Here is a 12,761-nt window from a genome sequence, read left to right as displayed (position 1 = left end):
GTACTTACGAGATAGGAAAAGTGCATTCATTGCAATCCAACGGTGGAAATCTACTGCGGCATCAAAGGGGATGTACCGGTTCAAGAATGTCTCTCTCAGGAAGGTTATTAAGTTCCGACACATGGTTAGAAGAATGTAAGCGTACATGAATGAGACACTGGCTGCGGATCCACGAGACACAATAAGACCAACATATGTAACTTGAGAAATTCCAGTTAATGGTGAAGCAAAACCATAGTCTGTGGAGAGCATAAATAGTAAGTCACATAGATGTTAAAAAAAAGTGTGTGAAATAATAACAAAGCACTTATTCAACTTTGAGGAGACATTAGTTTATGAGTAAATGTCAAATACAGTCTAAGTGTGCAGAATTTCTTTTTAGGATCCCATAAGAAATATGCTTCCATAGTGGAAAACAGTGGTACTTGTCTCAAACACCTTTTGCACTTTTGCTGTTATCAGCACTTTGGCAAAGCCAAAGAGTAGGCTGTCTGTGAGTACAGATTAAGGCTTTCCACATTTCAGTGTGACAGAATGGCCACTTTAGGAGGATTACGGTACAGTAATAGTCCACGTTTCAATGCCTGATCACCAGGGAACAAAAATAGCTTTTCCCACTTTTATGAATGTAGCATTAGAAAAAAAAAAGTAGCAATCAGCCTTATAAAAATGAAGAACAAAAAAAAAATGGAAATGTTTTTTTTCAAAATGCCACCATTTTTTATGAATAGGCCCCATCAAATGGCTACAATTCTAAAGTAATAAAAAAGTAGATGTATGATTTGGGCATAGTCTTGATAGTCTCCTTGTGCTATATGTGCGGTAATTGATATTTTCAAACTTGTCAATACAATGCATTTTAAACCCCCAGCAAGCAAGAAAACACTCAAAATAATTTTGATAGCTCCTTTTTCACCTACTTTTTGGTACTTTTTCATTTGCAAAATGCTGAGAAGTTATTTTAAATTGAAGATGAAAAATTATCTCCTAGGAGAAAAATGTAATTGCATATGGGCCAGAGTCTGTAGTATTAGTTTGTGGATCTTCAGCTTTTACAGCCTTAAGCCACATCTACACGCGTAGATGCGGCCGCGATGTTCCTTATCAATCGAGCCGCACAGGACGGATCTTGCTTCCGCCGATTCCCTGCTCGCTCCCCAGGAGGGGACAATGGCAGGGAATCGAGCGTAAGATAAGCTGCGCCGGCGGGGACGAGTGGGGAATCGAATGCAGCGCCCGCACGGGGACGCGGAAGAGGCGATCCGGCGGCTAATCGAGCCGTCGTATCGCAGCCTCATCTACCCGTGTAGATGAGGCTTGATAGTTATGTTGAGCTTTGATCCTTTATGTTGAGCCTGATTGGGATAAATTAAGATGCCTCAACTGATCTCTTTTTATACATGCAGAATATTCTTCTATATGTGTTTTGTGGCGTTAAACCTTTTAAAGCTGCAACTTTCCACTGCTGGCTTGAGTGAAAGATCAATCATTAGGAGTTCTGCTAGAAAAGCTAATTAATTAAAGGACATCTGAAGTGAGAGGTATATGGAGGCTGCCATATTTATTTCCTTTTAAACAATACCAGTTGCCTGGCATCCTGCTGATCCTCTGCCTCTAATACTTTTAACCATAGACCCTGAACAAGCATGCAGCAGATCAGGTGTTTCTGATATTATTGTCAGATCTGGCAAGATTAGCTGCATGCTTGTTTCAGGTGTGATTCAAACACTACTGCAGCCAAATAGATCAACAGGGCTGCCAGGCAACTGGTATTGTTTAAAAGGAAATAAATATGGCAGCCTCAATACACCGCTTGCTTTAGTTGTCCTTTAAAGTTATTTTTATACTTTCAGGTCACACTAAAAAAATTTTTTGGTTTGGTTTTGGATAAACAAGATAAGTCTTAAAACATTTGTTGATATTTATGTATGTGTGTATTTTCACAGGAGGTGCACAGATAATAGCAATGAAAGCTTCACATATCTGCCTGCATCTTCCTATGCTGCTAAAAAAATACTTTTTATGCTCTCTGTCTACACATTAGAAAGATTTTGCTGCACTTTCAGATCTCAGTAACAAGTGAAATGACGTCTGCCCCCCTCCCCTCCAACAAAATACAACTGCATAGATTGTAACCCACCTGCACCCTGGCTAAATGTGAAATACCCAATCTGTAGAATTTTATAATCTGACAAATCCTTTTTATAACAGTATTTTGTCATTCCTAAACTTTTGTTATTTTTTTGACAAATAATAAATTATACATAGAATATGGCTTCATACTTACAGTATGCCCGTTCAGTAAACACACCAGCTGATATCCCATAGAATATTGTAATGCATACAATGTGGCGTCTATAGTTCTCAACTAAGCGCTTAAACTGCTGGATTTTTTGTTGAAATTTGCTTGATTCATATTTTTGTCTTGTTGCGGTGGTGTACACATTTGGGTTATTCACATTATAATTAATGTTACTAAGAGACATTAAACAAAGAAAAGGAAAAAGAAGAATTTAAAATAACTTTAGATTTCATTTTGAAAGGTTACAAAACTCCATATGTACTATTTAGTACTTACCTTCTGCCTGCTCTTCTCCGAAGTTCCTGTCCATCTGCCTCCACTGAATAGATATTGCTTCCATTATTTCTATGCAGAACAGATAGTCAGTATTAAATCCTTAAACAATATAAGCCATTAAAGGGACACTAATGCGAAAAAAAACTTACAATATAATGAATTGTATATGTAGTACAGATAAGGATAGGAAGATTAGTGGAGAATAATAGTCTCATATTTTTATTTTTCAGTTATGGATCTTTTTTGTAACATTGCATTATTCTCTAATATTTGCAGTTTACAAACTACACTCTGTATTTTGAACTATGAAACAGAGCAGATTGTATGACCCTTTGAACTTCTCTGCAGTAAAATCTTCTCTGAAGTTTTTCTTTCACTGTTTCTTTGAAGTATAAGTGCTTCAGAAAATGTACTGTAGCCTGGAGAAGCTGTTTTTGCATAGATAACAACTGAAGTTTTGTAACTCTTCCTGGACTGGAAACAATGTGAGACTCGTATATTTGCTATTAATGTTCTATTTCTGTACTACACATCCAATTCATTATATCATAAGTTTATTTTCACTTCTGATTTCCTTTAACACTAAACAAAATGTTGTTTAGTGTTGCACCTGTTTGCAGCCTTTTATTGCACTTGCTTACGTCTGATGTATATTTTACTGTTATAACATACTGCTACAGCTTGATGTTTTCTTTTTTCTGTACTACTCTTGATCTAATTTCTCTTTGAAAATAAAAAAAAACTTTAAAAAAACATGTGGAAAACTAAGGAATTTTGACTTGTCAATATATATTTTGATCACATTCAAGACATAGGACTATTGATTTTAATTTGATCAGTTTCCAGGTGGCACAAAGCATTTTTAAAAGAGCTGCACAGATACCATCAGGTTTGACCACATCTTTCATTTGCTCCCACATACATAGCAACTCGTGAAACTTTTTATTTATTTACCTTTTTTCATCTTCACTTTTTCTGTTTATAAATGACACTTCGTAGTGAAGGTTCCCCTTTTTGCTGGTTGGAGCTAGTGAACATTTAAAATAAAAACATATTTACCGTCAGCAAATTGTCAGTTAAACACTTTGGGCCATATGCAATTAACTTTTTCTCCTGAGTTTTCTCCTACCGTAGGAGATAATTTTTCGTCTTTTATTAGGAATAACTTTTCAGCACTTTACAATTGAAAAAGTACCCAAAAGTAGGTGAATAAGTACTATCGAAACTATTTTCAGTATCTTCTTGCTTGCTGGTGATTTAAAATGCATTTTTATTGACAAGTTTATAAATATAACTTATGAGAAAACTCGGGAGAAAAAGTTAATTGCATATGGGCCATTGACCCATATGCAATTCACTTTTCCTCCAAGGTTCTTTCCTAGGTGATATTCACACAACTTGTCAATAAAATACCTTTTAACCACTTAATGACATGCTGACTTATAAAAACGTCCTGCTAGAGCCTCTTAATGGCTCCAGGACGTTTTTATAAGTCAGACAGTGCACGCGGGTGCATGTGCATTCCCGTGCACGTGAAAATAGTGGGGAAAAAAACCACCAAAGGAAACATACACCTTAATTTTCAAATTATATATTGTCACCATACTTTGTACTAGGGACATAATTAAAATCTTGTGATAACCAGCACAAATAGTCAGTTAAAATGTTAAAATGTGTGGGTTTTATGTACAGTAGCAGTGTTTGTATTAAAACCATAGGGGATGAAATTGGAGAAATAGTGTATTTTTTTCATTTTTTCCTTGTATTTCCCTTTAAAATGCATAGAAAATAAAGTAATTACTGAAAACAAATATCAACCCCAACAAGCCCAATTGGTGGTGAAAAAAACAAGATATAGATCATTTCATTGTGATTAGTAGTGATTAAGCTATTGGCAAATGAAAGGGATAAGCATTGAAAGGTGAAAATCGCTCCTGTCCATTAGGGTAATATGCGCCTTGGGGTGAAGTGGTTAAACCACCAGGAAGCTAGAGAATTCTAACAATAATGTTACACCTACTTTTTGGTACTCTTTTAATTGCAAAGTGCTGAAAAGTTAATTAAATGGAGATGGAAAATTATATCCTATGAGAAAACTCATGTGAAAAACACATTTACATGTATTGAATGAAACATTTTCCCATACTTCTATTGCAGAAAGTGACAAGTTCAACACTGATCTCAGGAAAATGTAGGGATTATTTTAATTAGTGGCTATATTCAGTTGCAGTGATTGCTTCGAAGCTATGTTGGAAATAGATAAAGGTGTTCATCAATGATACAATCTTAATTATATGGAAGTGAAATGATGTAATTGGAACGATACTATAATGCTGATAAAATATTATTCTATTTTAAAGCATATAAATAACACGTTGATTACAAAACCAGTCACCCAAACGTGCATTCAAGTCACCAGCAGATGGTGAGGTCACAGACACAGTCCACTGTCTGTAAGACTTCCATAGCCACAGAGCCTTTGATCAACACTTCTTTACCTTGTGGGTAGAGTGTCATGGAATTTAATACATTCGAATGTTGCTTGAAGACAGCATAGAATTCCTCCCATGTGATCTCTTGTCTAGAGGGAAGTCCAGCCTCACTGAACATGCTCTCAATCACTTGTTCTGTCTGATCTTTTGAGAGGAAGCTTGATACTTGACTGAAAGACCTACAATGCATAGCAACTCTCATAAACTTTGTTAAATCTATCCATAGAAAAACAATGAATGACAATTGGATCAATTCACAGAAGTGTGAGGAATTAGAAGTTATTTTTGCCCTAATTCACATTTATTTTGAATGCAAAAAAAAAAGAAGAAGAAGAAGAAAGAAACAGCTCAATATCCCTGATTTATGCACACCAATCCAACTTATGGCCATTTGTTCTTATGTATACACCCCATGGCAGATGGAAAAAAATCATGAAAAGTGTTTTTAAAGTGCGATCATACTACCAAAGCTAATAATTTCAGAAACTACTCTTAGGTACATAAAAGAACATTTGAAAGCATTTTCAAGTATTACCTGTGTGTAGAAATTTTCACTGCAGAGAGCAGTACAGGTTTGCTTATCTCTGGCTCATCTACAAATTAAATAATTACCGACAAAATTGGAGGGAGCAAGGGAAGAGGGAGCAGAATCAAGACACATGCAGAGAGTGTTGCTTGACCCGCAATGATGACAGTTGACGATTAGCCAGAGATAAGCAAGCTTGTTCTGCTCTCTGCAGTGAAAGTAAACATTGTTACATACTGAGAATGCTCAGGTATGCTTTCAAATATTATTTTATGTACCTAACAGTAGTTACTGAAATTTTAGTTTTTGGAGTATAATCCCACTTTAAATGTGAAGTAATTTCAAAATGGTGCAGAAGTTTCTATTTAGAAATGTCTCATTTTCTTTGTGGACTGTGCCCAATATATAGATTACATCCAGTATTCTGAACTGAAAACAGTAAAATAACTGTTCATATCAAAGAGAAAATGACTAGCAATTCTTCAGACAATCCCTATATCAGTTCTGGTGGCATTATATCCCCAATATTATAATTGCCAGTCATGTTAATGATCTCTACTAAATAATTACGATACCTATTCAAAATCACCACATGTGTTGCCTGTGAAACTATTATAAAGGTAACCACTCAGGAAGTAATGATTGCTAAGCAATATTCCAATGTTACATAAAAAAAACAAAAAAAAAACAAAACTTAAATTATCTAGTTAAGGACCACACTAATTGAAATCTACGCCCTGTTTTGATGGCTATCTGGCTGGCAGGTCGTAGATTTCAGTACACCAATGCCACGTGTTATCGCCATTTTCGTAGATGCCGGCGATCTTGCCGCTGTCTCCCTGCCGCAGCTCACTCGCTCTGCTGTCACTATAACGCCAGAGCCCTGTGAGCGAGTCAGGAGCTGATTTCATTGCTAAGCAGCTCCCATTGGCTTACATTGATAGGCAGGTTCAGGAGCCAATGAAAGCGGCTCCTGACTGGCTCACAGGAAATCTGCTGTCATAGAGATGGCAGAGTGGGTGGCTGAGGTTCCCGGTGTGTGGCGTGGATGGTGATTGCAGCGGATATGTGCAGCGATTCATCGGTATTCATTAGTATTCCGCTGTTTCTAGTACCAGCGGTCTATGGTTCTTAAAAGGGCAGACACCCCTGGTACTTAGGTGGTTATTAATGGCTTGTTTTAAGACTCAAAAGGGAAAAATCATTATCAGCTGTGTTTGTTGATACTTTATGTTTTGAAATGCAAGTATATTAACCACTTTAGGATCCTTGGTACGCATATCCACGCCCCTTTAAACTTCGGATCAGGGGCGTAGATATGCGTACTGCTGCCTTACCGTCGCATTCATGATCCCCGCGCTTTTTTTCGCCGATCCACAGTCGCAGCCCCCTCCATCTGTGATCAGGATGTGAGAACCTTTTGATTCTCAATCCCGATCACCGTTCTCGTGTCTTCGCAGAGCTTGTTAACGTCGCATAAGCTCTGAGACCCGACACTTCCGTGTTCGGCTGTGTTCTATTAATAGAAACACGGTCATCTTGTGGCCAAAAAGTAAAATACACCTATTTATGCCACTATACTGTTTTCCATAGCAAGTTTATTATTATTTGTATTTTATTTTATTACTTTTAACCCCTTCCATCCCTGCCCTACAGTTACAGAAATAAAACACTTTTAAAAAAAAAAAAATTACATCATTTAATTTTTTTTACATAAATAGTTACCTTAGGGACTTTTGTAATACGGATGTCATGAGTATATTTTTTCAAAAAAAGTTCTTGTAATAAGTGAAAAAGTATTAAAAATCCCTAAATGGAAAAATGCTCCTTCATTTCCAGTTAAAATATTATCACCATACATTGTACTAGGGACACAATTTAAACGTTGTAAAAAAACGGTCAAATGTGAAAATAAGATGTGTGGGTTTTATGTACCAAAGCACATTTTATTTTAAAACTATAATGGCTGAAAACTGAGAAATAATATTTTTTTTTCTTTTTTCCTTATTATTCCCTTTACAATGCATATAAAATAAAATAATTCAGAGCAAAAACTACCACCCAAAGAAAGCATAATTTGTGGCGAAAAAAACAATATACCGTATTTTTCGGACCATAAGACGCACTTTTTCTGGGGGGAAAAAGTGCATGCGTCTTATGGTCCTAATAGTACATTTTTGCTAGTGCCAGGAGTGTCCCGTCCGACCTGCACACACATCAGCAGCCCCCGGCCAAGCCTCCTGTTTCCCGGCAAGTGTAGAAATATAAACAAACCTTTTCCCATATAGCCGCTACCTTCCCCTCCCACCGCCTATGTCCCGGCAAGTGTACAATTAAAAACAAACATTTCCCCCCGTGGTCTCAGCGGCTCCTTCTCCTCTAAGGTACCTCTGTCCCTACGGACAATTGCAGAGTGAAGCGCTACAGCGGAAGCCATACCTGTTCTACCCGGCGCGATCCACCTCCTATGGTCCTTCTCATGCCGAAAGCCTCGGGCGATCCTCCTCTTGCGGTCCTTTTCATCCCGACAGCCTCGCTGGCGCCTTCTCACTGCGTGACCCCTGGTTACGTCACGTGACCTCTGCGTCAGGTCACGCAGTGAGAGGGCGCCAGCGAGGCTGTCGGGATGAGAAGGACCGCAAGAGGAGGATCGCCCAAGGCTTTCGGCATGAGAAGGACCATAGGAGGTGGATCGCGCCGGGTAGAACAGGTATGGCTTCCGCTGTAGCGCTTCACTCTGCAATTGTCCGTAGGGACAGAGGTACCTTAGAGGAGAAGGAGCCGCTGCTTAATAACCCTTTGCTTATGCTACACTTGCCGGGAAAAAGGAGGCTTAGCAGCGCGGGGTGGGACTTGGGGGGAGGTAGCGACCACGTTGGAAAATGTTTGTTTTTAATTGTACACTTGCCGGGGATATAGGTGGGGCGGCGGGGGGGAGGTAGCGAACCATGTAAGAAAAGGTTTGTTTATATTTCTACACTTGCCGGGAAACAGGGGGGGGGGGCAGGAAGCGGTCATGTGGGAAACATTTTCAGAAGGCTTAGTGGGGGGGATGGGATGCCTCTGAAAATGGTTTTTGTCAGCAGGTGCTGAGAGAGGCAGGAGGGGGTGGGGGATATATCAGGGAGTAGTTTTTTTTCCATTATTTCTAAAGTTGCTAGGGGATACAGGAAGGTGAGAGGGACCATCACAGAAAGACTTTTCTTTGCAGTTGTGTGGTATACAGGAGCCTGGGGAGGTGGTGCAGCAGGGGTGTGTATTTTTTTTCTAACCCAGGGAGCAGGGGTCATTATAGCGGGGAGGCAGTGGGGGTTATTGTAGCTGGAGGGCATCAGGGGTTACATTAGCTGGACAGCAAAGCTTGGGTAGCTTGGGGGGAATGCTCCACAAGACTCTCCTGCACCATGGACACACCAGGTTTAGTATATATTTTTTTCTCCGTTTTTTGCCCTCTAAACCTAGGTGCGTCTTATGGTCCGGATGGTCTTATGGTGCGAAAAATACGGTATAGATCATTTCAGTGTGATAAGTAACAATAAAGTTATCGCTGAATGAATGGGAGGAGCGCTGAAATGTGAAAGTTGTTTTGGTTTTTAAGGGTAAAAACTTGTGATCCTGAAGTGGTTAATCACAATATGTATTATATAAGCTGCTGCACAAGCTGGAATGTGTGCTGATCTCTGCTTGAATGATCTGTTTTGAAATCGTCTTTTTCTGCTTCTATGGTTGGGATTTGACTCTCAGCACTTGGTATCTTAATTCTATTTAAGTGCTGATAACCACTGCAAACACATAGTATAGGAGTATGGGCTGTTTATTCATTCGTGTAATGTAAACAATACATTGCAAACATTTTGTAATGTACACACTGCCAGTGCAACCGCATTGTTTATAGACTGAAGTATCAATTTATCCCTGATAAAGGCAAACAATGGCCTTTGCTCTCTAAAATAAATGTAGCATGTAGCAATGTACATACAATAGATTCAATTCTGCTTAGAATCTAGGGAGTGTACAGTGTACAGCTGCTTAACGTCTCCCAAAGATCCGGCATGCCAGATCTTTAATGAACTTGACATGCGACCAGCACCCGATTGCATTATTCTCCCTGCTCTTTCTGCCTCATAAAGCCACTCCATCGTGCACTGCACATCGATCCTTTGTGCCCCCTACATAGCAACAGACATATCCCTAGTCTGAAGCCTATTGATGCATCTTTAAAGCATTAGGCCCTGACCTGTCACCCGAGGGATCAATCCCGATCCCTGTCAGGTAACAGCAATCTACAGTGTGTTTGTAGTTAAAATATATATAACCTGGTGCATTTTTCATATATCCTCATTCTGATCAATAAAAGTCTGGATTTTAGATATTTACATCTCATGTACCATGATTTAATGAGGGGGGGGGGAGAAGGCTGTTATACTGTCATAATTACTGTGCAGTGTGTTAGTAAAGCACATTTACTGTGGCCAGTAGGGATCACAAATCGATGCATTAGCATGGTGCACAACAGAGTGAGAAGGGTAAGATGTAAGTAGGGATGGTCAGTGAGATGCTAATTGTTCCAAGTTGATGCAGGATTATGCAAATGTTGTACGCAAATGTATGCATCTTAAAAAAAAGACCAAGATTGTAAGCCTTTGGCAGGGTCCCCCCCCCCCATTCCCTTAGTGTGTACTTCTTAATCTTGCAACCCCAGCTATGACACCCTTCTCATGGACTAACTCAGTCTTGATTTGCCGGGTCTGTGTAAAATCACATGATCGTGCTTCTTACACCCTTTCCCCCTTTGACATGTATAAACTTGTGCTATGTCGTATAGCCGTTTGTGACCGCTCTGTCTGTCACTCCTTGCTTACATTGTACGCATCCCTATTTGTTGTCCAGCGCTGCTTAATATGTTGGTGCTTTATAAATACAGTAATAATAAATTAATAATAATAAAGTCCTAACTGGCCACCTTAGTGAAGAACCATCTAGAGTGTGTACATGGCTTAAGCAAAAACAATTTTAGAGCACGAGCATCAACATTATTATTAAACAAAATTATTTTCTGTGTAGACCCTGTCTGGCCATCAGTTTACCTAATTTTTGAATAATGCAGTATTGTTAAAAAATGCTGCTTGTTGTCAGATACATACATACCTAATCATGCTAACAAACTCATCCTTTGTAAGACGTCCATTTCCATTAATGTCATGCATTGAAAACATGAACTCCAATTTCTCTTCTAGAGTTCCTAAATTCAGAATACAGAAATATAATATTATTATATGCATAATAGTATTTGGGATAGTATTGTACAGAATAACGATAGGTAGATAGAGGCACCCAAAATGAATCAAATTAAAAAGGAGAGGTGTAGTTGGCTTTCCTCTCCCGTGTTTTTCAAAGCAGCAAAAAAAAAAAAAAAAAAAAAAAAAAAAAAAAAAAAAGCTCCAATAAGTCTCAATTGAGATTCAAGAGTTTATTGCACATAGTAGGGTCTTGAGTCTGACTCTCTCTGGCAAAAAGGCACTTTTTGTGGTTACTATTGACCTGATAAAGCAGGAAATGCCTGTGAAATGTGTTGTCTGACCCTATGTTTGCTGCAGATCCAAGTAGTCCAGTGATTAACCCATGCAGTGAACTGGAAATTATTGTATTTACCCCTTATCTGCTCCTCCAAATGCTATCCACCCTTCTGTGATGCAAAAACATATTTTACTGCCAATCACTAACTTTGATTTTGTTTTTTTTTACAAATACTATACATAAACCTCCCACCAACACTTTTACTGTGAAATGGAAATTAAATGGAATGCAGTAACAGAATCCATAATATGTGAGGGTACAGACTTCTGGTTTACAAAGGTTGGGATGGAGTCTGTAGTGGGGGGGGGGGGGGGTGGTTGGTCATCTGGCTATTTTAACATTTTCAGTAATGTAGGGTGAATTACAATTTACTTTTTAACAGGAGATCTAATACATCTCATAAAATGTAGTGCATAAGGGCTAATTCACAGTGATCAGTTACATTGCAGAATAATTCTGCATGTCAACTCACTGCCCATACAATTATATGAGCCTGTTCACAGTATTTCGTTGTATCGGATTTTGTTATTCTAACTCGCTGCATGCAGGCTTTTGTATTAAGTCTATGTCCGGACTCCTTTGCAGTTCACACTCATTATAACACATGCGTTATGCAATTGACCACTGTGAACACAGTGAAAAGTAATAGTTTTCGCAAGATCATTATAGCTAATATTTTCTATTTTTCTATATACATATAGAAAGTGAATAAAATGAATTGTGAAAACTAAATATAATAGTATATATAGAAAACAAATATACCTTTCAATAAGGTAACCAATATGTAACAGAACTCCTTAAATGACAGGTAACCATTGCCATCTTTGTCAGCCACGTTAAACATGGAATCCACAAAATGGGCGTTAGGATCAAGTCCTAGAGATTCTGCAAACTCTTCCCTTGATAATTCGCACTGTAGTGCCTCTCGAATCTCCGGCTTGTGTATTGCTCCTGCGTCAGCCTTGTTGATGTCCAAAACCTATGTAATTACAGCACCACTATCATTTCCTGGACTGTATGTCAGTGCAAATGTGTTGGCATGGAAATATGCTATACAAATCTAAGTAAACAAACCTGTTTGTAAATGTGTTTACTATAAATATATACTCACATGGGAAAGTGAGTGTCTGAGGAATGTCTCCAGTACTTCTTGCCTTTGCTTTTTGGATACTGATCCCCTTAAAAGCTCCTTTTCTGACATTGGAGTGAACAGTGAGGAAATTCCACCTTCATTAAAGAATCCTTTAAGTTTGTGGATGAAGGAATCTTGGTCTTCTCTATTGTTAAAAAACAGCACCTAGTTCAGGGATTGACAAGCTGTTACATACATTGTAAAAACAAAGCAGAAAACAATACAGAGCTGTTATATCAAAACGGAGGCAAAAAAGGGAGAAAAACGTAAGCAATTTCCAATAGCAGCCAATCAGATTCCTTTCATTCTACAGAATAAACCTGATTGGTTGCCTGTAGAGGTTTTTTTTTTGTTTTTTTTGCAGTGTTCTCTGCATGGGTCTTGGTAAATTCTAATCTATTATGTTTGTGATACATGTTGTTTTAGTTGTTCACATAGATTTGTAACAGCCTTAAT

General features: G+C 38.4%; 1 pseudogene; it reads right to left on the bottom strand.

Moving 5' to 3' along the window:
• LOC137562262 (dual oxidase 1-like) overlaps positions 1 to 12,761 on the bottom strand; it is a 138,570-nt pseudogene that overhangs the window by 39,090 nt on the left and 86,719 nt on the right.

This window comes from Hyperolius riggenbachi, chromosome 3 (genome assembly GCF_040937935.1).
Source record: "Hyperolius riggenbachi isolate aHypRig1 chromosome 3, aHypRig1.pri, whole genome shotgun sequence".
NCBI lineage: Eukaryota > Metazoa > Chordata > Amphibia > Anura > Hyperoliidae > Hyperolius > Hyperolius riggenbachi.
The sequence above is the reverse complement of the archived record's forward strand: the minus strand, read 5'-3'. Positions and strand labels throughout refer to the sequence as shown.